Source organism: Pipistrellus hanaki, assembly GCF_964339955.1.
Source record: "Pipistrellus hanaki genome assembly, chromosome: 2".
NCBI classification, from domain to species: domain Eukaryota; kingdom Metazoa; phylum Chordata; class Mammalia; order Chiroptera; family Vespertilionidae; genus Pipistrellus; species Pipistrellus hanaki.
The window spans coordinates 12,759,999-12,787,149 of NC_140504.1; the positions used below are offsets into that span (position 1 = coordinate 12,759,999).

The 27,151-nt window shown below is 35.8% G+C and overlaps 1 protein-coding gene and 1 long non-coding RNA gene across 3 annotated transcripts in view; one reads left to right on the forward strand and one right to left on the reverse strand.

The window, feature by feature from the left end:
- NCAM2 (neural cell adhesion molecule 2) overlaps nucleotides 1-27,151 on the reverse strand; it is a 381,172-nt gene that overhangs the window by 235,201 nt on the left and 118,820 nt on the right. The window lies entirely within an intron of this gene.
- Nucleotides 1-27,151, forward strand: part of LOC311617695 — a 60,226-nt gene that overhangs the window by 30,017 nt on the left and 3,058 nt on the right. The window contains exon 3 of the long non-coding RNA XR_014794156.1: nucleotides 12,235-12,407. This is a non-coding gene — a long non-coding RNA (uncharacterized lncRNA). The remainder of the gene's footprint in view (nucleotides 1-12,234; nucleotides 12,408-27,151) is intronic.

The window sequence follows — 27,151 nt, forward strand, 5'->3', positions numbered from 1 at the left end:
GAACTTGTCAAGTAAATAAATATTATTCATATTTTCAAAAAGTATTTATTCATTTATTAAATATTTTCAGAGAGAGAGAGAGAGAGAGAGAGAGAGAGAGAGAGAGAGAGATATCAATATAGCAGCAAAATATCATTGGCTGCCTCAGGCACACCCCTACCAAGAATTAAGCCAGTAAACAGGGCAGGTGTCCTGACGAAGAATCCAACAGGCAACCTTTTGGTGCAGGGCACATGCCCTGTTTGCTGGCTTGATTCTTGGTAGGGGTGTGCCCAACAACTGAGCCACATCACCAGGCAAAAATATTTATCTATAATAATAAAAGTGCAATATGCTAATTAGACCAGACATCCTGCCAGACTTCCGGATGACCTTCCGGGTGAAGCTGGTAGCCGGAGGGAAACCCAGGTCCTGGGTGCCAGAGGGAAGCCGGTGCCAGCAGCTGGGGTAAGGAAGGCCTACTCTTGCATTAATTTTGTGCATTAGGCCTCTAGTTTTTAATAACATTGAGAGTATGATATTTATCACATGTGTTTATTTTCAACTATGATGAAGCTGTCTAGAAACATCTATATATCTATACATATAAAAAGCTCAGTGACCATCTGATCGTCCAGTAGGTATGACATGCACTAACCACCAGGGGGAAGATGCTCAACGCAGGAGCTCCCAAGCCTCAGTGACTTGGCACTGGCAGTTCCCTGGTGATGCACCCTGGAACCAGAGGGGAGGGAGCCTGATTCTTCACAGGGCCGTGGGATTCCACCTTTGGCCGTGGGTTCTGTTGTTGCTGGGGCACTGTCAGCCTGAATCTGGTTTACTGCTGAGCTGCAATGAATGCAGATGCCCTTTGAGCCCCAGTGCCACTCCAGGTGCGGTGGGTGGGGGAGGGACCATGGGAAGTTGGCTCCAAGATGTGTACCGTCCCCTATTGCATGGTCCTGCCCTGCCCTGCCAGCCACCTTCTAATTAATTTCCTTTCAATGTGCACTAATCCATGCACCAGGCCACTAGTATTTTTTTAAATATTTTTTTTTGTTTTTTTTACAGAGAGGAAGAGAGAGGGATAGAGAGTTAGAAACATCGATGAGAGAGAATCATCGATCAGCTGCCTCTTGAATACCCCCTACTGGGAATGTGCCGGCAACCAAGGTGCATGCCCTTGACCAGATCGAACCCGGGACCTTTCAGTCCGCAGACCGACGCTCTATCCATTGAGTCAAACCGGTTTCGGTGACTAGTATTTTTATAAAGTTTGAAGTCTAGACTTTTAGAGATATTACCCATCTGACCTTGCTGACATAATTTCAAGTCTCAGAACAATCTGAGGTGTTATCTCATTAATGCACTCATTCACCAAGGAAGTCAGATTTAATGAATACCCAAGACACAACAATTATACAGTCATATGGTGTAATCCCAAAGGAGGGGATCAAGTTTTAATAATTGGAACTGCTTGTATCATGACCTTCTGTTTGCTTGGTTTATGTCACATAATAGTTATATCTGGTTCAGAATAATTAAACTACTGACTTTTCAGGGCCTTCATTAAAAAAGAGTGGGGGAAAGACAATAAATGATGATCTGTCCTTTCAAAGCCCTCCATGACTCACAGGCTACTTATTACTGGAATGGATATCTGATTTTTGGAAAAATCTAATTGACATAGAAATTCATGTGTTTTTTAATTTTCTTTTTTTTGGTTATATGAGTACTATATGGGTTGGATATCTTAACTTATGTGGACAATAACTTTTAAAGATATATGGTGCAGCATGATTATTAAAATATGTATAATTTTAAAATGCTGTTACTTGGTAAAATAAAATAGCATTTTCTTTTAATTAACCTGGCTGCATAAATTTGTAGTTATAATAAATGGAGATAAGTAAAAGATATATTACATATTTGCTTCCCTTTCTGAATTTGTCTAAATTATTTTTTAAATAAAAAAGAACCAATTTGTATGTTTAAGAATAAAATTATTCTTAAACATACAAATTATCTGAACTTTCTTGGCAGGCATTTAAAAAATTATATCTCAGTCCTTTTTAATAAAAAGTTACTTTAGAATATCATAAACCCTATTCTTAACCACTACACATATGAAGGGATTAAAACAAAAGGAAAATATAAGTATAGAATCAATTCAGATAAATTGATATTTATTGTACTAAAGATGAAGGCATATTTAAAATTTCTATAATATAACTCACTGCAGTTTATGTGTTTGCTGTTCTATAAGAGAAAATGAATTATTGCCAGTAATTAAATAGTTTCTTATACGTTAGCAGTGTTAGCTATCATGGGTTTATATTTTTTAAAATTTATAATATTAAAATTATTATTAAAATTGTGAATTTGATTAGATGTTATAGACTACAGAAAATTTTGATTTCTATCTTATGTTTTGTTGAATTGGACTAATATCAAATATAATCTTAAAATGTTTTTAAAATCCATCATGTTTATAAAAACCTGGCACATTTGAACACAGGTTTCAAGTTAATTAGAGAAAGGACACACACAAAATTAGAAGACACAGATTCTGGCTCTTATTCAAACAGTGACTACTTTTGTTACCTTTGAGAATTCACTTAAATCACCTGGGTCCTAATATACTTCTCTCTGAAATGGGACCAATAATAATTTGTTTTTGCCTACTCCTTAAACTGTCTCTAAAAATAATAAATTTGAGAATAATGATAAATACAAAAACTGGTAAATTATTAAGCTCATGGGATATATTACTGTTTTACATGATTGTCTTAAAAAGTATAACATTTGCAGAGTTTTACAAGTATTTATTCAGTTTAACACATACACTCGCAAACATACTATATGATAACAAAGTTTAAACAAGTCTAATAACAGTGCTGCCTCATTTTTAGGGTATTAATATTAATAATAAACTATGCCATTCTCATCCCAATCATACATATTTATTCAACATATCTGCTCCAGAATGACAGATGTTCATATTGAGGAAGTCATATTCAAATGTTGTCCATGTAGTTTTGCTAGGTAAAATATTTATGCATATATGTCATATATGAGTGTGTGTATCAGTGTGCTGAAAATAGTATATGCCTACAAAACTTTCTTAAAGTTGTTATACGAGTTCTTAAAATAGCTGAAAAGCTTGTTATACGAGTTCTTAAAATAGCTTATATATATATATATATATATATATATATATATATATATATATACACACACATACACACACACACACACATACATACACACACACACACATCCCCTACCGGGGATGTGCCCGCAACCAATGTACATGCCCTTGACTGGAATCGAACCTGGGACCTTTCAGTACGCAGACGGATGTTCTATCCACTGAGCCAAACCGGTTTTGGCTGAAATAGCTATTTGTTGAGGACAACATTTAAGAGTAAGAGCTAAAGCAAAATATATTATTTTATCATATGTATTCAATACAAAATATAAGGTCTTCTTGCAAAGCATCTATATAGAATGGAATGAGGGAAAAACAAGATAATAAAACATCAGAAGAGGAATTGATTGGGCTCCCTTATCTTTTCATCATAATTATATGAAATGTAATAATAAAAAGGTAAATATTTAATGTAAAAAGGTGTATCTTAAATGTAGATATTTTAAACCTATTTAAAATTGCTTTTTGAAGGTTATTTAATTTACTAATTTACACACACACACACTTAGGAATGTTAATGTTATGTTCCCAAATCCTAAAAACAAATTGGGATAAATTATAATAAAAGAACTATTGTATATAGAAGACATAGACTTTACAAACAGAATAACGATGATATTACTTATGTGTATAATTGTCACACTTAAGAACCTCTTCAATTGTCTTTTTAAAAATAACATATAAATATACTATGTCTTTAGAAGGTTGTCACATATCTCTTTAAAAATACAATATATTTTGCTAGAGTAGACTTGTTTCTGAAGACAAAATACATAAATAAGGAATAGGCAATCCTGCAGACAAAATACATAAATAAGAAATAGGCAATTCTGGACACATTTAAAACAAGTAACTCTACTAATTGAATTAATTAGAATTGATTTACCCTTTCAAAGGACAGTATAAATAAGACTACATTTAAAATCAGGAACACACTAATTTCCCCATATTAATGGTTACTAAATTATAATAATCTTAATTTCCATTTACTACCTTTATAATCTCTGTTACATAATATTAAAAAATGCCAAAGTTAATTACTAAGTAGACAATAAAATTAAAATAAGGAATAGATGTCTCCAAAGACAACTTATTTTCCACAATTAACAATAAATTTCCAAAAGTTTTCTAATGTAATAAGCACCTGATTTCTCACTTCAAACCATTTATAATAGATTTATGTTTTCCCACTAAAAGTATATTTAAACCTCATTTAGCATGTCCATAAGATACAAAAGTTTAAGAAACTTATTAGAAGGAAAAAGTAGGGTGAAAGTAGAGCAAGAATTAATTCTAGGTCTGCTGAGACAGCAGTGACTAAAATTCACATTGACTGTAACAATATTAGTTCAAAATTCACAAATATAAAAGTAACGGGCTAATTGGTTTTTAATTTGTGAAATATTGATGTTTTAAAACATCTAAGAATATGTTTTACCCTTTGAAGTTATTACAAATTCCATCTATTTGTGTGTACTCTGTTACTTTTTTAAAAATTCCAAAATAAAAATATTCTTAAGTTTGATATTCTAGGGTTGCAGCTCAGTTTCTAGCAATACTTAGGATTTTTTTTCTAACATTTTTATTAAAATATAACAGGCATTTAGAAAAAGTCATGCCTTGAAAAGTCACCTCTCTGTGAATTTTTACAAATGAAAATAACTAGAGTTTAGATTAAGAAAAAGAGCAGAATTAGTGCCCTATTTTATCACCTTATAGTCACTGCAACCTGCTTGCCTGCCCTGGCCCAGACTCCAACTACTGTAAAACTGCCTTCTAAAACAATAGGTTAGTTTTCACTATAATTTTACTGTACATTAATGTAATCATATTTATGTGCTTTTGTTTTATCTTGTTTCTTTTCCTCAACATGATATGTAAAAAATCCATCCATATTAAGCATATAACTATAGATCTTTATATATCATTGCTGTATAATTATTCATATGAGAGCATACCCAAGTATGTGCTTATTATAGTAATGATTGACAATCATGAAGTTTCCAATTGGAGGCTGATTAAAATAGTGCTACTATGAATACATATTTTTCATTTCTGTTGCAAATATATGTAAGAGTAGAAAAGTTAGGTGAAGGTACAACACAAGTAAACCTTTAGAACAGGGGTGGGGAACCTTTTACTGCCAAGGGCTATTTGAATATTTATAAAATTATTTGCTGGCCATACAAAATTATCAACTGAAAAATTAGCCTGTTATATTAGTCAAAAATTTAATTAACTCACCCCTACTGTCCTGGCAGAGCCAGACCAAATGATTTCCTGGGCCTTACATGACCTACAGGTCAGATATTCCCCACCCTTGCTTAGAAGACATGGGCAAATAATTCTCCAAAGTGTCTGTATGGCAAAGTTTAAAAAACAGGATGAATTAGCCTCAGAATGTTTGATATTTAAGGAAAAGGCATCTTCCAGTTTTCCTGGCAAAATATAATTATAACCTTTTATAATTATATTCCCATAAAGAATTAGTGAATATAAAGTAAAAGCAGAAACAATTTTACAAGGAAGACAGCAATATCAAGAGTCAAAAGTGATATGCTCAAAATTGAACACAATGAGCAAGTTAGTCAAGGATGAAGTTCCTGAGTATTTGAATAGAAAGTAGCTTATTACATGTGGCACAGGAGTTTGAAGACCCTCCAACATGGATCTTAGCTAACACCAATCTAATCTCAAAAGGATTAACCAAAAAACAAATCCACATCTAGAGCATATTAGATGAATACAATTTTAGGCAGCCACTGTTATGTGTGTATATATCCTATCTAATAAAAGAGTGATATGCAAATTGACTGTACCTCTGCTATACCCAGAAGCCATGCCCACCAGCCAATCAGCAGTGAGTATGCATTTTAACCCAACCATGGAGCAAGCAGGAGGCTTGGGTTTCCCTGGCAATGAAGGAAGCCAAGCTTTCCCACATATTCTGGTGGGTCCTGTACTCCACCAAAGGTTATAAAGTTTCAATTATAAAAGATAAATAAATCCCAACAAAAATGGCTGTAGCCACAGAGTGAGCAGGAGGCTTGGGTTTCCCCGGTGATGGAGAAAGCCAAGTTCATGGCCTGCCCAGATAAATATATCCCAGATACCAGGACCTCCGCTTGGGTCACTAGGAGGCATGGCCAGCCTGAAAACCACCATAGGCCCCTCACCCAGGCCGCCCACACCCCAAGGAAATCCGCACCCTGATCTGGGACACCCTTCAGGGCAAACCAGCTGGCACCCATCTGTGCACCAGGCTTCTATCCTACCTAATAAAAGAGTAATCTGCAAATTGACCATCACTCCAACACACAAGATGGCTGCCCCCATGTGGACATAAGATGGCCACAAGATGACCAGCAGGGGAGGGCGGTTAGGGGTGACTAGGCCTGCAGGGAAGGACATTTAAGGGCAATCAGGCAGGCAGGGGAGCAGTTATGCATCAATCAGGTTGGCAGGGCAGTGGGTAGGGGGTGATCAGGTTGACAGCCAGAAGTGGTTAGGGACAATCGGGAAGGCAGGCAGGTGAGCTATTGGGAGCCAGCAGTCCTGGATTGTTAGAAGGATGTCCCAGATTGGCGAGGGTGCAGGCTGGGCTGAGGGACACCCCTTTATCCCCGTGCACATTGGACACAAATATCTATCTATATCTATATCTATATCATCTATACCTATATCTATATCTATTTCTATCTATCTATCTATCTATCTATCTATCTATCTATCTACCTATCTAGTGTGTATGTATATAATAATACAAACACTAATGGTAAACATCCCTCTGTCCATGAAAGATTGTGCTAGTTACACTTTAAAATTATAGGAGATTCACCTGTCAATTTAACTTGCTGTGTGCTATCAAATTTCTGGAAAATGCATCATTATTTTGTATATAAATATTACTCTCCTACTGAGAATAATCTGTCATTTGTCCACTTTGACTAAGTTAGTGCTGACCCCTCTCTCACCTCTGAAAAATGCTTCCGTAAGTGAAGTCTATTTACAGTTATCCTTCCCACTGGAAATCATAAGCTCCTTTTGAAAAAAAAAAAAATAGGCTATAGAAGTGTTAAAATGACAGCATTTAGTGAACAGCTTCCCAAAGACTACATTTCATTTGCTCTTCCTAGAAACAGCATAGGCTTTTCAATATCGATTTATTTCATTAAAAGTTCTTTTGGAACAGGGGAAATTTCTTTAAATCTTATCACTCTAGGTATTTACTGCATTGAAACATTGGCAAGGAATTGGGACATGAGGTAACGGAAATTATTTTAATATTAACTCTTCCCAACAAATAATCTTCTCAACTTTCAGTTGCTATTGAGCCTGAATTATTTGCTTCAACCAATTTGTGCATTAGAATTACTCGGGAGCTTTAAAAAATATATATTCATGCCCAGGTCTGCATCCAGGAGCAATAAAATATTCATCTGTAGGGGGAAGCGACACATTAGCATTTTTATTTTATTTTATTTTATAAATATATTTTTATTGATTTTTTGCAGAGAGGAAGGGAGAGGGATAGAGAGCTAGAAACATCAATGAGAGAGAAACATCGATCAGCTGCCTCCTGCACACTCCCCACAACCAAGACTCTTCAGTCCGCAGGCCTATGCTCTATCCACTGAGCCAAACCGGTCTCAGCCACATTAGCATTTTTAAAGCATTCCTGGGGTGACTGCATGAAGCTGATTTTTTAGAACTATTACATGATGCCATCAATCTTTTCAAATCCCCAGATCCACCTATAATGAAAGCAGAGAATATTCAGTACTCTTTTAAATTAGTATAATAAGAATTACTTTTTTTATTTTTCTGTCTTTTTTTGTTGTTGCTAGCAACAAATCCCAACTTTAAAGCACTCCCTTGGCACAGGAAGTCATTAGCATTTTCCATATCTCATAGAAACTGATTTTCCTCTCTTATTCTTCTCTCTACAAATTCCCAATCTTTACTGCAGGTATTTTGTCAGCAGTGTGACCTTAATAAATTAAATTACTTCTCTCAAAAGCATTGAAAAAAAATGCTGAAGCATATTCTCTTTGTAATATTTGCATGGGTATATATGTACCGACAGTAAATATGTTTCTCCTTCCTCATATTTTAATTTTAGCTAAATCTGATAACTTCATATTATGATCAAACTCTTTAAAATTTAGTGATCAACACTCAATTCTATTCCTCTTTTATTGCTGCATTATTAAAGTGAAAAGGTAAGATTATGGAGTTGGTAATATTTACTTTGTTTTTATTATTATTTGTTTATTATTGAGATTTATAGTAAACTAAATATTTTTGGTCAGTAAAGACTGGTATTCTTTTAGCTACAACAGATTAAGAATATAACATGACCTACAAGTATGCTTGCTCATCTACATTCAAATCAGCATGAAATTCTCAAAAGAATTCTTCAGATTCACACTTAGGTTTTTAAGACTTTGCTTAGATGTCATCTCTGTTTAGTGAATTCTCCTGTAAAACACTGCTATGGTCAGGTTAGGGAACATAACAGAAAAGACAAACAAGGTTTCTATTCTCACCAAGTTTTCTCAACCTTTGTCCTTACCACCTAAAGCTTCTGTACCTGGCCACTCCAATGCATCCTCATGGCATCTCTTACTCACCCTTCCCATTAAATTCACTGCACAGTCACTTTGTTCCTTCCTCCCACACAGGAGAACTGCAGTAGCTCTGTTATTCACAGTTATGTGGGAATCAGCACAGCTCTGGGATCAAGAGACTGACTTCTGAAGTCAAACCACAAGCATTTTTATCCTGGCTTGCTTCATAACTTATCAGTTGCATGACCCAGGGAAATTATTTAACCTTGGTGTCTGGTCTATGCATTTCCTCTTGTGTAAAATGGAAATGATAAATTAATGCCTACCTCATAGGGTTGGAGTACTGAATGCATAGGATAACTACTATAAAGATATAGTATGGTACCAAAGATAGAGTATCTTCTCAACAATTACTACCTATTATTATACTAGAGGCTCGGTGCATGAAATTCATGCACGGGGGTCCCTCAGCCCAACCCTCTATAATCCATGAGCTCTCAGGGGATGTCCAACGATGGCTTAGGCCCACTCTCAATGGTTCTCTGCTCTCTGTAGTTCTGGAGGTTTTGTTGTAGCCATGGAGATGAAGCACCCATGCCTTGCTGTCCACTCTCTGTCTGCCTCCACCATGCACCATTTGAAGGAAGCCCATGCCCTGCAGTGTGCTCTGTGTGCCAGGCCTGGGGGCTTCACTGGCACCGACACACTAAGGAAGTCCCCATGCCCTGTTGTCCTGGCTCTGACTCTGGAACCTGGGGGTGTTCCTGCCACCACCTTACTAAGGAAGTCCCCAAACCCTGATGTCTGGGCTCCGTCTGCTGGTCCTGTGGCTTCCCTTCTGTCACTGGGCTAAGGAAGCCCCCAAGCCCTGCTGTCCTGGCTCTGTCTGCTGGGCCTGGGGGTGCTCCCTTTGTTGCCAAAGCCTCCATGCCCTGCTGTCCCAGCTCTGACTGCCATGTCTGGGGGTGGATCAAAAAGCCCTCCAGAGGCAGATCCAGCCTCACTACTCCTGCAGACAGGCCAGACACTCCAGTAGAGGAGCTGAGGGGACTGGGCATCACCATCTTGTGGCAATGGGGGCCACCATTTTTGTCGTGGAGTGATGGTTAATTTGCATATTACTCTATTATTAGATATGATACCTATCTTTAACACCAAGTATGCACAATTGATATTGATTCTATGAATTTTCATTGCACTATTTAATATAAATATCATAAAATTACATTTGTAAGATTTGATTTTTAAAGACTATTGTTTAAATTTTTTCTTACTTTTTCCCAAACTAGTTTATCTCACAGAACAAATGTTCTGATAGAACATTTTGAGCAAGTTATAATACTAAAATGGTTTGGACAAGGCATACATACATCATGATAGGAATAATACTGTCCAACCTATCAAGTTGTCAAGTGCCAATCTCCATGAAAATCATACTAAAGTATATTTTAACAAAGATATTGGCTTTCTAGTGCATTAGGGACATGATAGCAATTGTGTGTGAAGTGATATTCTAAATTGAAAACCTAAAATAAAATTGGGTTGGTGAGTTTCGCTGATATAAACTTTATCAAAATCAATTCAAATGGAGCAAAGCATTAATGAATATTTTTAAAACAGACACATGACAAAATTTACAGATGTCATTTAGGATCATGAAACACATTAATAAATGGTATAATGGAGATGGATATCATAGTGGAAGCTACTGTCTCTACAACTCAAGTCTAGAGTAAAACAATAAGGATGCATATCTTGTGAAAATATGTATTCTGGGCTAACTATGAAAATAGCCATCTCACTTAAACTTAAGCATGTGCTAAAACATTTTGTTTGCTGTTCAGAGACTTCATGTTAGAGAGATTTGTTTCATACACTTAGTGAGATGAGTCACAGTGCAAACGTAATACGCAGTTCCTGGCTGTTGGGAACTTCACCTTGTCATTAAAGTATTAAATAATCCTCTAAAAAGAATCAACATTGTACTATACCTATCAACGCCGATTAAAATAATTTGTTAAACATTTCATTAGTATCCATACTGAGTTTTTGTTTTCTCAATAATGTCCCATATGTTTACTCAAAATGATTACCACCAATGTCAGCAGCCATCCTAGGTGCTGGGGATCCAGTAATAAACAATATTAAGGTAAAAATATTTTCCATAGTAACAGAATTTACATCTAATGTGGCAGGAAGAGAGCAGACTGACAAATAACTACAACATATGTTGTGTGTGATGGTGATATATAGTATACCAAAAATTGGGAAGAATATAATATTGAAAGACTGAGGAGTCATCACAGAGAAGGTAATATTTCAGTGAAGATGTGAGGAAGGAAGGATGAAGTCAAGTTATCTATATATATAAAAGGCTAATATGCAAAGTGTCCCCTTCAGAGCTTGACTTGGAGTTCAATTACTTGCTATGACATGTGCTGACCACCAGTGGGTGGCACAGAATGAAGGAAGATCCCATGAGCAGCCAGAAGGCCCCAATCAACCCTGATCACTAGACAGGCCTAGGAACCTTACCTATGCATGAATTTCATGCACCAGGCCTCTAGTGAAAGAATAAGAAGAAAAGCATTCCAAAATAAGGTTCAGAAAAGTGCAAAGGCCCTAACAAAAAAATGGATATAAATGGCAAGCAGTTGTCTCTACAAAGGGAGCGTGGCCATCACCATCATCAGCATACTCACAAAATATATTTTTTAAAAGAATGATTAGATTTTTATTCACTACAATACACACAGCAATAAGATACAAAGGTTTAGTTAAGAATGAAAAATAGAATAGTTACTGTAAATTGCATATTTCTGCACCAACACTGCTTATTCCGTTTCTCTTACTAAACTGTATAACAAGAGAACAGAAAGAGTTCTTGCATAACATGCTGAGATTATATGTTACCAAGTGGCAATTCTGGGAAGAGACACATTCAACTCCTACCTATTTACAGAATAAACTATATAGTCATGCCCCATAAAAGACAAGATCAAATTAGGCCTCAAATCAAAAATATTTTTCCTTATATAAGCACATACCCCTATTTCATTGAAATTCAACACTAGGGGATAATATCTAGGAAAGGCATGGATATTGAGTTTGCATCTTTGGAAAATATATTTCAATCCATCTTTTTATTCATATGTGGAAATGTATAACTGTATAAGTGAGTTGGGTATGAAATTATAGCTTGTTTTCCACAAATTTGAAGCTGAAGTATCCATGAAGAGAGGAGGGAATATAAAAGAAAAATGCCACTTTCATTTACTTGACATGATTGTAGAATACTACATTCTTTTAAAAAAACATATGTGCATACACCTACTACACAATTCTAAGAAAGATCACAGTGGTAGTTTTATAGTAAGAGAACACTCCTGAATTGCCCAGCTTTGCTACACTTTAAGACCTTACACATCAATGCAATGTATGCATTTCTCTCTATGACTTTTTCCTTCTTCCTAGGGTGGCTTCCTGCTTCATAACGCTGTGTTTGTGATTTTATTTTGGAGTGTACTACCACAAGCCACCATAAAGATGTTCATCTTTTGTAAAGCAATGCAAAGAATCAATGAGGAAATGAAGGATTAAGCAAAAACTCATCTTTACGCACTCAACAGCTAAGATTTTTCAACACAGTAAGTAATTAACATGTGTTAAATTAATAAATTATATTTGTTCATAGTCAAAGGAAGGTAAATCTATTTACTCTATTTACTTCCCCTTCCATCCCATAAACCCTTCTGAGAAATTGAAAGGGCCAAGAGTGACATTGTGCCACTTTGAGGTCTGGGTGTTGACTTGCACAACTTTTGCCATCACCCTGTTGGCACCTAGCAACCATTGTATGAGGAAACCTGAGTAGCAATGAGGAGAAGCCAAGCAAGTCTCTGTCCCAAAGCTCCTGCTGATTTTTCTCAGCCGTGGAACGAAAAGTCAGATGTTTAAGCGATGTCATTTGGACCCTGTAGGCATACCAGTGCCCATTTGACAATGATAATGAAAAAGAAAAGTTCTCAATCAACCAATGGAATGCTGAGGAATGCTGCATTATTTTTCTTATTAGATTTGAAATTTTGGTCTGCTTTGTTACACACCAATGGATAACTCAAACAACAGATGAGTGGGGTAGACACTTTGCTGCTTCCTGGTTATAGTTTGACACTGGAGTCAGAACATAATGTCCTATTATACATCCGCAAAGCAAACCTGCCTAAAAAGGAATGGACATATTCCTCATGAAAATAAAGAGAGGTGTTTTTTTTTATTGTTTGTTTGTTTGTTTTTTAATCTTTGCTGGAGGATTTGTTTTTAATTGCTTTTAGAGAGACAGGAAGGGAGGGAGAGAGAAAAAACAACATCAATGTGAGAAAGTACATCAATCAGTTGCACCCCCCCTGACCAGAAATGAAATCAACCACCTTTTGGTGTAGAGTTGATACTCCATACAACTGAACCACACAATCAGGGCACAAGAGGTATTTGTTTTATAGTGAGGTAAATACACTTTCTAATTTGAATAAAACAGTCCAGATATACCATAATAAGCTGAAACTATGAAGATGGCTTTTTGAAAAATCTATAATAATAGAAGTGTGATATGCTAATTAGACCGGACATCCGGACGACCTTCTGGACGTAGCCAGGGCTGCGAGGGCTGAGGCAAGCCACAGCAGCTGTGAGGGCCAAGACCCTTGCACGAATTTCGGGGCCTCTGGTGTCACCCATAAAAGAAGACAACTGCTCTTGGGGTTAATTCGAGTTAACATCCATAGCATGCTGGAAGAATGTCATTTTAGAATTGACTGGAATTTCTCACTTCTTAAAGAAAAGCAGTCCATAATGGGAGGAAAAGAATCAGCTACAGCAGAAATTCAGGTATTCATGATTTTGCACTGCTTTCAAATGTCCCTCTGAGAAATATATCAAGTAATGATCAGAGAACAATTAATGCAATCGGCAACTATAGTTAGTACACTTTCCAAGTAGCCATATAAAAACATCAAGGTGATGCTGTTAATGAGTACTTCTATTAAAGACACAAATGCTCTGAAGTTCATCATAGGAAAAGACGTTTCAAACCTTAATTTGACATAAATATTACATAAGAACACGAAATTAGCCCTGAAAAGCACACTCACGCTGTGAGTGAGCCCCTCAAGACTGACCCACAGTCAAATATTGTGGACCTTCACTTCTGAGTCTGTCCTCACCAATTTTAAGATGACTAGTAAATATTTGTCAGGTAGACACTACCCTCGTGACAAACTTTCACCCTGCTCTAGGTGAATATGTGACACTGGTCCATAGCCCTAAGCCTAAGAGGGCCATTACACAGGTAGGACAACAGTTAAACCTTTTCACAGAAAATTTAAAATTTTAAAATATGTTATTTTAAGTTATCTAATTATAATATTATTATTTTAAGTGCTTTCTACCATTGTCAAAGATTATGTATAATAGAATCAGATTAAGAGGATGTAGGAATGGGCAAGAAACAGAGGATGAGTGGGGTAGATACTTTGAATAAGAGAGAGAGAGAGAATAAAACATATATGTTAATATGTTATATTAATATATGTTATACTAAGTATTATACAAAGTAATTTCTTTATATAAATTAAAATAATATATAGCTTCCTTTTTCTTTATTGGCTTTAAGTACATATATATTAGATATAATAAATTTTTATAGAATGTGAAATAAAAAAAGCAGATCTAAATTCATTCATTATTACTAGAGGCCCAGTGCACAAAATTCATGCATTGGGCAGAGGGGATCCCCTCAGCCTGGCTTGCACCCTCTCATAATCTGGGACACCCTGGGAGATGTCCCACTGCCAGTCCCTCTCACAATCTGGGACTACTGGCCTGCCTGCCTAGCTTATTGCCCCTAAACACTCCTGCCTCATCACCTCTAACCACTCTACTTCTCTGCTTGAACTCTCCTAACTCCTCTGACTGCCTGCTTGATTGCCACTAACCACTCGCCTACCTGCCTAATTGCCCCTAACTGCCTCTGCCTGCCTGCCTGCCTGCCTGATCCCCCCTAACCACTCGCCTGCCTGATTGTCCCTTAACTACCTCTACCTCGGCCCTTGCCACCACCGTGGCTTTGTCCAGAGGACATCCGGAATGAAGTCCAGAAGGTCATTCAACTGTCCAGTGTCATTAGCATATTATGCTTTTATTATTATAGATTGTAATTATTGTTATAATTATTTCTTGCTTATGTGAAAAGATAAACATTTCAAAACAACTCAGCAAGCCTAATAAACATTTCTAAAAAGGTTTATGATAATCCTATGAAGGATATGATAAGAAGTTTCTAGATATTCTCTACAGTGATTCAGCAACATCTTACATATAGATTTTGAGCCAGAGCTATGTGATAGGGGAAACCTATAAGCAAACATAACTGTTATAGATATACAAATACAAAGGAAAAATAAGTAAGGCTCAATAAATCAAAAGACAATTTCTTTTTTTTTTTAGAAAGAAGAAAAATACAGGTGTTTGAGAGATAACTGCCATAATAGCTCCTATAATACATTTGTCCTCTCTCTTAAGGTGGTTGGTTGGCACTGTCTTTTCAGAGCACATTAAAGTTGTGTCAATAAAATAATGGAAAATATTCTAAGTAAATAGGCATGGACCCAATACAAATGAGATATTTTTATTCAGGTGGACTCTTTGGATTTAATGAATAGAATTTTAATGGGAAAGATTTGCATTTCTAACGTTTGTTATGGTTTCTTTGTTTTTTCTTTCTGATCATTCAATCAACAAACAGTTCTATAATCCTGAGCCATGAATAACTAGTTCAGCAATTATCTAGTACAGATAAAGGCTGACTATGTAAAGAAAAATATATCATGTACTATGCCTGTTTTATATAATTTAATGAGTGTATAAAACCTAGAAAATAAATTATATTTTCACTTAGTAAAGAAATTATAACAAAGGCTGTAATTTTATATTTAATGTATAAAATTTCAAACCTTTCTCATGAAAAGTAAACTTTTGAACTACTGATTTTAAGATTTTTTTTAATTTAAATGTTTTACATAAAATTTGTCTTGTGTTTTTCTCTCTAAATATGTTTACTTACATTTTGACAGTTTAAATTTTCTATTGTCAAAACATAACGACAGACCCCAAATGGAGCCACTTATGCTATGCCACATCACCAAATGGAGACTAACTGGTTTTGGTGATCCCAAAGGTGGAATCTTAAACCAGGAATCCCCTGATTATCATAAGTGAGGTAATCGGCCATATAAATCCCTGCCAAGCCCTGAAGTAAAGTAACCTTGCAATCACCAACCCACTTTTCTGTCTTGTATAACTTCTTGTTCCAGCTCCAATCTGCCTATAAAATACTCCATTTTGTACAGCTCCGTGGGGCTCCTTTCTATGTGCTAGATTGAATGGTGCCCAATTCAAATGGATTTCTTTTTTTTTTTTTTTTTTTTTTTTGCTGAAATAAATCCTTAAAAGTTTTAACATGCCTGTTTCTCTTTTATCAACACTATGTTACATTATCAAATTGTATTGTGGCCATTTATATTTTCATGGGGAAATTCCAGATTTGATGATTCTAAAGACCAGATTGATATGCCTCATGAATATATTAGAAAACCAAATTAGCAAATGGATGGGAAAGATAAATGGTTAATAAAAAAATCCAATTATGATTATCCATCACCATTAAAAGATATTTCAACTATATATAGATGTTTGAAATGACACTTTCATTTCTCAATACTTAACGGTTATTGAACTTTCTCTGAATTATTCTGAGGATGACTTCTAGTCAAATAAACTGGAAATAGCATTGGAGTTATCGATACTGACTTACAAAGTATGACTAATTTGATCTAAGAGGTCCAGTCAAGTGATTCAGAAAAGGTAACAAAGTAATATAAAGAGCCCAGTTCTTCAAAATCATATAATTCACAAGTGTTATCTCTTAATGGAGAGGACTGGTTTTTTTCAGAATGATTGGACAGTTACCTCTTTTTTACTGCTTAGACATTTAAGGGGCTGTTAACTCTTAGATATTTCTGGTTTGTGTCCTTTTTTTTAGATATATTTCTATTGATTTCAGAGAGATAGGGAGAGGGAGGGAGAGACAGAAACATCAATGATGAGAGAGAATCATTGATTGGCTGCCTCCTGCACACCTCTTATGGGGGATGGAACTCACAACCCCAGCATATGCCCTTAATCTGAATCAAACCTGGGTCCCTTCAGTCCACAAGGTGATGCTCTATCCACTGAGCCAAGCAGCTATATGTTTCTGTTTTAAATCAAACTTTCTACTAAGTTAGTCTTCTAGGAGATAAGGAAATAGTTAAACAAATACTTTGAGTTCCTTTGACTATTAAATAGAATTGTTGGACTAACCCTTTCTAGGAACCAGATATGAAACGATGAAGATAACTATCATAGCACAAATCCATTTGTCACTTATAAAACTAATACCGTATTTTACTTCACAAAACCCTTCCTACAACCTTCCCTCTCTGAGTAAATATTACTATACCTAGCCAAAATATTGTCATTCTTTATTCTTAATTTCTCTCAGTCAAACAATCAAGCCCTTATCAGGTTTTACATGCCCTAATCCCTACTTAAAAAAATTTTGAGATTTCTCCACTTCTTACATCTTTATGACTACTACTCTCATGTTTCAAGTTTGCCATCACCCCACCCCCATCCACTTGATCACTGAATTTGCATCCAAAGTGTCTGTTTGTATTCATGATCTTCTGCCACCTAATCTCCCTATGCTAATCAAACTCTTCTATAAGCATAAATCAAATATTAGGTTTTTTTTGTTGTTTTTTTTAAAATATATTTTATTGATTTTGTACAGAGAGGAAGGGAGAGAGATAGAGAGTTAGAAACATCGATGAGAGAGAGTCATCGATCAGCTGCCTCTTGCACACCCCCTACTGGGGATCTGCCCGCAACCAAGGTACATGCCCTTGACCGGAATCGAACCCGGGACCCTTCAGTCCCCAAGCCGACGTTCTATCCATTGAGCCAAACCAGTCCCGGCCAAATATTAGTTTTTTGCTTCAGGCCATCTAATGGATTTTGAATTGGAGAAAGAAAAGGAAATAAAAACCTCAATTCTTACTAAGTCTTTCACGGTCCTATTTAATTTTTCTGTCAAACTTTCACTGTGCTCCAGAAGTAATTTTCCTTTGTACTTCTCTATGGAGTCCTTCTTGATTTAGGGCATTGTTAGGTATAGCTAATAAAGGAAGTTACTAATGGAATCAGACATTAAGCTAATAAACTAGGGAGCTGAACTAGATCCTGGGCCTATTTCATTCACAGGCTCCCTAGGAGAACTCTGAATCCTCTAATAAATGCACTTAATCCCTGAGCAATACCAGAGTGAGTAGGAAGAATCAGTTTTCCAATCTCCCCAGGGGGCCAACCTGCCTGGTAGCTGGGATTATCAGGGGTAGGAAAAGCAGTGGGGGGATTCCTTTCCTAGGTATGCACAGTAGAAGCCAAGATGGCACGGGAGAGGGGAGGTGGTAAGCATATGTACAGTAGAAACCAGATGACAAAGCAGAACTTGGAGATTCGCAAATTACGAGCCAAAATGGTGACAGAAAGGGGGTCAATCTAGCCTGGGAAGATAATAAATTGGATAAGGGCATGAAACCCTGGAAGATCCAGAAAGTGGATTGGTTCGGGGGAGGTCCCGGCACAACCCAGGAAGTAGGTTGGATAGTTTGAATGACAAGCCTGCTTATTTCAGAAACCAAAAAAATACATGGACAGAGATCTTGGGGCAGTTGCTACATCCTGCATTCCCTCTATATCCTCAGGGACATTTTATTTCCCTTCACCCCAATACATCTTACCTCTGCACTTAACCTTCTCAATGAGAGTGCCCTTTGAAATTCCAGACACCACAAGAACCCATTTTCACAGGCAACACTACTCTCCAGACTGCTCTTATGTCAGGTTTGGGTATGACTAATGCAGCTCACCCTTGATCTTTAGGATTCAGAACAAAGTTTATCTCCTCAGCTAGCTTTGGTCTAGCCTCTCTATTTAAAGATAGCAATCCTTCCTCTCCAATCACTCTTTTTTTTTTCTTTTTCTTTTTTTTTAATATCTTTTAGGTCTAATCAAAGAATAGAATCCATAGCTCCTTCCCTGGGAAACTGACCTTTAGATCATTTCAAAACCAATATTCCCTTTCCTTAGACCACATTCCATTTGCTAAGACCAGTAACTTTCCCCACAGGATTTGCCCAGAGAATCCCCTGCCAAATAAAGCCCCCCTGAAGTTCTTTATAACCTCTGACCCCCCAGCTCTGGGTGCGGGCACCATTTTGGGGCTCAGCCCATCTGGTTTCCAAATCACCTAATAAATGTTATCATAGTTTACCCATGTTGGCCTTGTGCGTACCTTCTTCAGTGACCCTAACAATAACATTTATCTTTCTCTCTTCCTAATCATTTCATTGATTTATTTTGGTTAGTACCTCTCTTCCAGCTAAACTGTTCTCTCCCTAAGAGCAGTGGTCTAATTTTCACTGCTAAGCACCTTACAGAATGTCTTATGTCCAGTGGGTACTAGATACATAGTTGTTGAATGAATTGAATTAAGAAAAAGGTAATTCATGCATAATACCATCCTGAAATGGAGAGTTTTGTGGGGAGTTTATTATTTTACAGAGAGGAGGAGTCATGCAGCAGAAACTGCGCTTTTCCTGCTCTGCCCCTGGATGTCTTAATGTAGGATTGACAGCTTAGAGAGAGGACACCTAGTTAAACTTGCCTTTCAGATAAAGCTGACTTTTTGCAAAGTATAAATATGTCCCAAATATTGCATGGGTTATTCTTATACTAAGAAATTATTCATTATTTATCTGAAAATCAAATTTAGCTAGACATCCTGTATTTTTATTTGCGAACTCTGGCAATCCTACCTGGAATATACTGTATACAGGGGGTGAATGGCTGACTCTTTAAAAAGCTTTGTTTAAAACACTAATGTTCAAAATGCTATGTCAACCTGAGGTCTGCTGAGTTTTAAAGCCGATGGGTTGGCAACTTATCAGCCACATGGATCCTTATAATCTAGACTTGCTAGAGAATAGGACTGTGAACAGAAATCCTTGCGTAAATTTCATCAGAAGTCTGATTAATAAAAGTAATTGTGGCCAATAATTTGTAGGGTATATGGTATATTTATTTATCTAAGCACACTATTATTGAAGTATCCAGAAAGATGCAGGATTTAATAAGCCAGGTTAATGGTGCATTTGTGTCAAATTGCCTAGGCCTCTAACAAAAGGAGATTCATGGCCTTGCCTTCGGAGTTATGTTCTTGCTTTACTCTAAGGAAACCTGCAGAAATAACTAAATAAAGCCAACTTAGCATGTTCCATGGTGACACTCTGCAGGGAAAATTCTACCGCATTGCTCACTGTCCACTGAATGGAGGTTCACATAATGTGTTATTGCTGACCCCAATGCCTTGGTACACATCTAAGTGGATACCAGGCTCACTGCCATTGACAAGCTTGGAATTGAGAGGAAAAATAAAATTCTATTAACATCTCTTTAAGTAAGTTTGTGTTACTCTGATATGTAGCTACTGTGAAATACAATATATATATGCATATGCATATGTATAACTCTCCATTACATTGTCATATTTAATTCCATCCTTTGTTCACTTTCTTTTCAATGAATAACAAAGAATAAGACCTTAAGGACAAATAGTGCCCCTCTGGGATGTATTTCTATATCCGTATAGAAATATTCTTGTATGTTAATAAATACAAAATGCCATCATTTTTACAATTCATTTGTACAACTATTGAATACCCTCTCAGCTCCAGGCATTGCTTTACATCAATTATTTACATTACTCCGCACTCTCAATTCCCCATCCAAGAAAGCAGAGTGAAGAGGCATTTTATATTGTAACTATTAGTCATGTTGACTAATTGAGTCTCTATTATTGAGTCTCATGAATAATATTACAGGATAAAATAGTAGAGATAAAGCAGCAGAGGATCAAATAAGAGAAGTGAATTCAGCAAATACATTTTTACTGTTTATTTCTTCTGTATTCCTTTTTAACAAAATACACATTGGAAAAATAATCTAAGTTATAGGATACATATGAAAACAGACTTCAAATGTCTGTGAATTAAAGAAAACAAAAAACAAAAAACTCAGCCAATAACATGTTTAATGGATTTATAGCTTCAGTTTTCAGCTAGACAAATATTTTAAATGTCACATATTCATCTGCTAAAGTATTAATGAAATACCTGTAGCTTTAGATGAAATTGATGGTGTCATATAAACCAATACATTTCATTCTCCTATATAATTATCCCAAACTTCATAAGTAGAAACCAACTGATTTTATATTTATATATGATTATAACTATGCAATATACAACATACATGTAAATTATATACTAAAAAGAAATTATTTTACTGTGTCTTTGTCACAGAATTTTTCAAGCTTATAGAGAAAACATTACCAAAATTAAAAATTTTAAAAATTATTATTATGTGAATATTTTCCCTAAAGATTAAAAGTCAGAATAAAATAATCAGTATATCTAAGAAGAAAATTATTCTATTATTGGGTGGATTTATACGATGTCATAAGCTATGATGATATTCATAAATAAGGGTGCTATTTACATCTAAGATTTTTTTAAAAAAATTTTAGCCTGAAGCTTAAGCATGTGGAAGAAAATCTGTTTTGTTTTTTTCCGCTCCTAATTTACCAAACTGATAAATTTGTCACTATTCTGTTAGCAAACAACTGCAAGTAAATGCAAGCTTGCTAAAAAAAAAGTTTAAATAGGATGCTATTATCAGAGGGGGGAGGAGGAATCTATATTTGGTGAGCCAAAAAAAGTTAAAAAAATATAAATGTAGACAATCTACATTGTGTGTTTTGTATGCTAATTGGTTAAGGTGACTGGAGAATAAAAGACACAAAAAGTGATTTATTGGCTTACAATGATGAAGATGTTTTAAAATACAGGGTGTTGAATATCTTGCAATATGGAAATATAAATTGTATATTAACCAATTGCTATAAAATTAACATAATTCCATTTATTCTACAGTTACCAAAATGTTCTGCTGATTTAATGCTGACCTTTCTGTAGACTCATTAGCATTCTCATGTAAAATAATTTATCATGCATTTTAATTCAATGAATTGTACTCCACAATCTTGGAGCTATTAAAAATATTTTTGAGATAGCTCTTATTTTATTTCTCTTTACTGAAGGATGCCTACTGACCTAGATATTTGGATATTCAAATATTCTCTTTAAAACTCACTGCTCCTGCCTTCCTAGCCAGTGACAGTCAAAAGGAGTCATAAGAGGCCACAGAGGAAGGTGGGCAACAATAGGGTAAAACTGCCTACATGGATCCTTATCATCTAGGCTTGTTAGAGAATGTGATGGTGAACAAACCCTTGCTTAATTTTTATCAGAAGTCTGACTGATAAAAATGACACCTTCTGGAGGCAAAACCATTGTCACCTGACTCCAATATTTTTATTTGTGTGACTTTGAGCAATTTACTTCATCAATGGTGCCTAAATGCAAAAATGGGACAAAAAAAGTACAAGGATAATCCTATGTAATAAAGAGCTAAAATGCTAATTAGACCAGACAGTAGAACAACCTTCTGAACAACCAGTGGGCGGGGCCGAGAGGTCGCTGGAGCTGTGAGGGCTGAGCCTGTTGCGTGAATCCATGCATTGGGCCTCTAATCTATCCTAATAAAAGACCTGGGACCATGATGCCGTAATGCACAATGACCAAACCACTGGTCACCAGGAGGTCCAGAGACCAGAACACTATGGCTCCAGCAGGGACATGCATCCCAATTGGGGGCTTGGCCAGCCTGCAAATCTCAGGTGCCCATAGCCCAGGCTGGCTTCACCGCAAGACTATCCTCACTGCTGATGGGAATAGCAATTCCCCAAGGGGATACGCAAAAGACTTAACTTTCTCCCTGGGCTTTGATAAGACCGTACATGTAATCTTCATTCTAGATGTTACATTGGCTCTTTCCTCCCCCCCTCCCACAGCAGAATATCAAATCCCCAAAGGGGTTAGGGACACCCACCTCAGAGTTACTATTAGGTGCTGTGTGTTTCCTTCTGACAACTTCCAAGGCCAATAAAATAGACATCTATTGAGTACCCACCATGGTCAAGGAGCGAATCTTCTATAAAATCCACAAAGTAAAAAAAGCAATACTTCCAGGACTCCCATAATTGCTGAAGATAGCTTTCTTATAACCATTAAGATGATTTTGAAACATACTTGCAAAAGTATTCTACTTGGTTGTTAAAATAGTCTTAAGGGATGATATGTGGATATGCCAGAGGGTGCTTGAAGGTGCAATGGCATTATTTTTGTTTTGTAAAGACCCTCTTTTCCTCTTGAATTTCTTTATTGAATCCAGGACTTTCCCCTCCCAGTGCTTACGCCACTATGACAAGAGGGAAGAGACGAGGAAAAAAGCACACAGCACCCATATCTGATAGGACATTGGTCAGCTCGCTGGCTGTCAGAGGGCTGACAGCCAGGAATCCCATTCACCCGCACCCAGGACCCAGACAGCAGGGCAGCGGGAGTCCCATCCCTTGTGAAATCGGCCGTTGTGTTTTTACTCTTCATATGGTATACAGAGAGATATTAGAATAAGTTTATTCAGTTTATCAGTCATTGTTTGTATCAATGTTGTTTTATATCATGTTTTTTATTGTTTTTATATCATGCGTTTGTTGTTACGTCATGTTGTTATTGTTTATTAACAAATTTACATATTACTTTCATATACATTTTTCCAATTTTCTTTCATCTCTGACACTTCTATTATAGAGAAAGGGCAAATGGTGATATTAAAATATTTCTTCTAATTAATTCCCTTTCAATCTACCCAGATTCGTGCATCAGGCCACTGGTTAAAAGGTAAAATATGATTATTCATGTGGTGTCTTTTACTACAAATGTATGGCACACATAGAATGCTCATTACAGTTTGGTTTTTAATCACTATTTTACTATTACTAACGACTAATCATTTACTTGGCATTGCAGGGCAGGCATCTAAAGTAGTTATCTAAGAAAACATACACAAATCCTTCCTCTAGTTTAGACCCCTGTTCAAATAGTAATATCCTCATGACCATTATCAAGTGAGATTCCTCAGCCAATGTTTAATGCACGGTTATTAATCACACCCGAGGCTGAAAGTGTCACATTATAAATGTATTACCACACCCTTGTCTAATTGACCATGTAATCTATTGCCATATCAATTTTCAAAGCTGAAATGTGTGTCCAAGTAGCCTTCACATAAAAGAAAGAAGTGTGTAACTGCTTTCATAAGATTTTCTTAAATCAATAAACTTGATTTTAGAGCAGATTTAGGTTCACAACAAAACTGAGTGGAAAGTACGGGGAGTTCCCATATACCCCTTTCCCACAGACACACACAACTGCCCCCAAGGTTAATATCTCCCTCCTCAGTGGTGTATTTGTATCAATGAACTTACATTGAAACATAATCTCCCAAAATCCATAGCTTACTTTAGAGTTCTCTCTTGGTTTTTGACAAATATACATGTATCCATCATTACAGTATTATACTAAATAGATTCACTGCCCTAAAATTTCTCTGTGCCTCGCCTCTTCATGCCTCTCTCCCCTGTAACCTCTAGCAACCAATGATCTTTTTACCACCTCCATAGTTTTGCTGTTTTCCAAAATATAACATAATTGGAAGAATACATATATGTAGCCTTTTCATGTTCCCTTCTTTCACTAGGCAACATGTATTTAAGTTTCCTCCATGTCTTTCCACGTCTTGATAGTTCATTTATTTATTTTTATAATGAGTCATACTCCATTGTTTGAAAATACCAGAGTACCTTGATCACTTCTAAGCTTTGTCAATTACGAAGGAAGCCGCTATACACATTCATGTTCAAGTTTTTGTGTGGATATGAGTTTTTAATTAATTTGTATAAATAGTAAGGGGTGTGAATGATGGATCATATGGCAACATCCTCACCAACATTTGGTAGTAGTGTTTTGACTTTTGGCCACACTAATAGGTGTGTAGTGGTATCTCATTTTTTTAATTTGCATTTCCCTAGTAACAATAATCTTACTTACCACCTGTACATCTTCATTGATGAGGTAGGTGTATGTCTTCTGCCCACTTTTTAAAAATCAGATTGTTCATTTCCTTATTGTTGTTTTAAAAATCCTTTGTACATTTTAGGTAATGTCCTTTGTCAATCGTGTTTTTGCAAATACTTTCTCCAAGTCTGTGCCTGGTCTTCTCATTATCTTGACAGTGTCTTTTGTAGAGTAAAGGGTTTTTATTTTTATTTCAATGAAATCTAGCTTATTAATTCTATCATGGATTGTGTATTTGGTGTGTGTCCAAAAGTCATTGCCCTAACCAAAGCCATGTTGGTTTTCTCCTATTTTATCTTCTAGGAGTTTTATAGTTTTACATTTTACATTTACGTCTATGTTCCACTTCGAGTTAATATTTTTTAGGATAAAGTCTGTTTCTGGATTCACTTTGTGTATGTCGATGTTCCACTATTTATGGAAAAGGTTATATTTGCTCAATTGCATTGCCTCTGCTCCCATGTCAAAGAACAGTTAACTCCTATTTCTATGGAACTAGTTCTAGTCTTTTTACCCTGTTCCAGTGATCTCTTTGTGTATTCTGTCACTAAATACCACACTATTTTATTACTGTGGCTTTATTGGAAGTTGTATTAGTCCTCCAACCTTGTTCTTTTCCTTCAAGATGGAGTTGGCTATGCTAGGTGTTTTGCCTCACCATATAAACTTTACTACTAGCTTGTCAAAATTCATAAAATAATTTTCCAGGGTTTTCATTAGAATTGTGTTGACTCTTTAGATCAAGTTGCAAAGAACTGACATCTTGTATTGATTCTTCCCATCCGTGAATATAGAATATCTCCATTTATTTTATTGTTCTTTGACACATTTTATTAGTGTTTTGTAGTTTTCCTCCTATGGAGCATATACATATTTTATTTGATTTATATGAAAGTATTTAATTTTTTAAAAATATATATTTTATTACAGAGAGGAAGGGAGAGGGATAGAGATTTAGAAACATTGATGAGAAAGAAACATCATTCAGCTGCCTCCTGCACGCCTTCCACTGGGGATATGCCCACAACCAAGATACATGCCCTTGACCAGAATCGAACCTGGGACTCTTCAGGCTGCAGGCCAATGCTCTATTCACTGAGCCAAACCATTAAGGGCAGTATTTCTTACTTTTTTTTTTTTTTTTTTTTTTTTTTACTGTTGTATAGATAATGTATTTTTAATTTCAAATCCCATTTGTTCATTGTTGGTATAGAAAAGCAATTGACTTTTGTACTTAAACTTTGTATTCTGTAATCTATTATCAACTATTAGTTCGATAAGTATTTTTTGTCAAGTCTTTTCAATTTTTACATAGATGATTATGTACTCTGAGAAGAGTTTTATATCTTCCTTTTCAAACTGTATACCTTTTACTTTCCCTTCTATATTATTGGATGAGGTAGGACTTCTAGTATAATGTCAAAAAGCAAGGGTAAGAAGGGTCATCTTTGCCTTGTTCGTGATCTTGGTGGGAAAGCTTCAAGTTTCCCTACCAATTTCTATGAAGTTAGCTATAGGGTTTCTGCATATGTTCTTTATCAAGTTGAAGAAATGCCTCTCTATTACTAGTTTGCAGAGAGTTTTAAATCATTAGTGTGGACTGAATTTTGTCAAATACTTTTCCATATCTATATTTAATCATGTGATGTTCTTTAGCAGGTGATATGATGAATTCTATAAATTTCTTTTTAAAATGTATCAGCTTTGCATATCTAGGATAAATGTCACTTGGTTAAGGTGTATAATTTCATATAGACATTGTTGGATTCAATTTGCTAATATTTTATTTAAATGAAATTGGTCCATTTTATCAAGGTTATCAAACATGTGATTATAGAGTTGTTCATAGTTCTTCCTTATTATCCTTTTAATTTCCATGGTATCTGAAGTGATGTTGGTAATTTGTATTTTCTCTCCTTTTTTCTTTTTATATATATTTATAAAAACAGCTTTAGATTTTGTTGATCATCTCTATTGATTCCTTGTTTTCAGTTTCATTGATTATTGCTCTAAGTCAGTGGTAGGCAAACTCATTAGTCAACGAAGCCAAATATCAACAGTACTACAATTGAAATTTCTTTTGAGAGCCAAATTTTTTAAACTTAAACTTATTCTAATGCCACTTCTTCAAAATA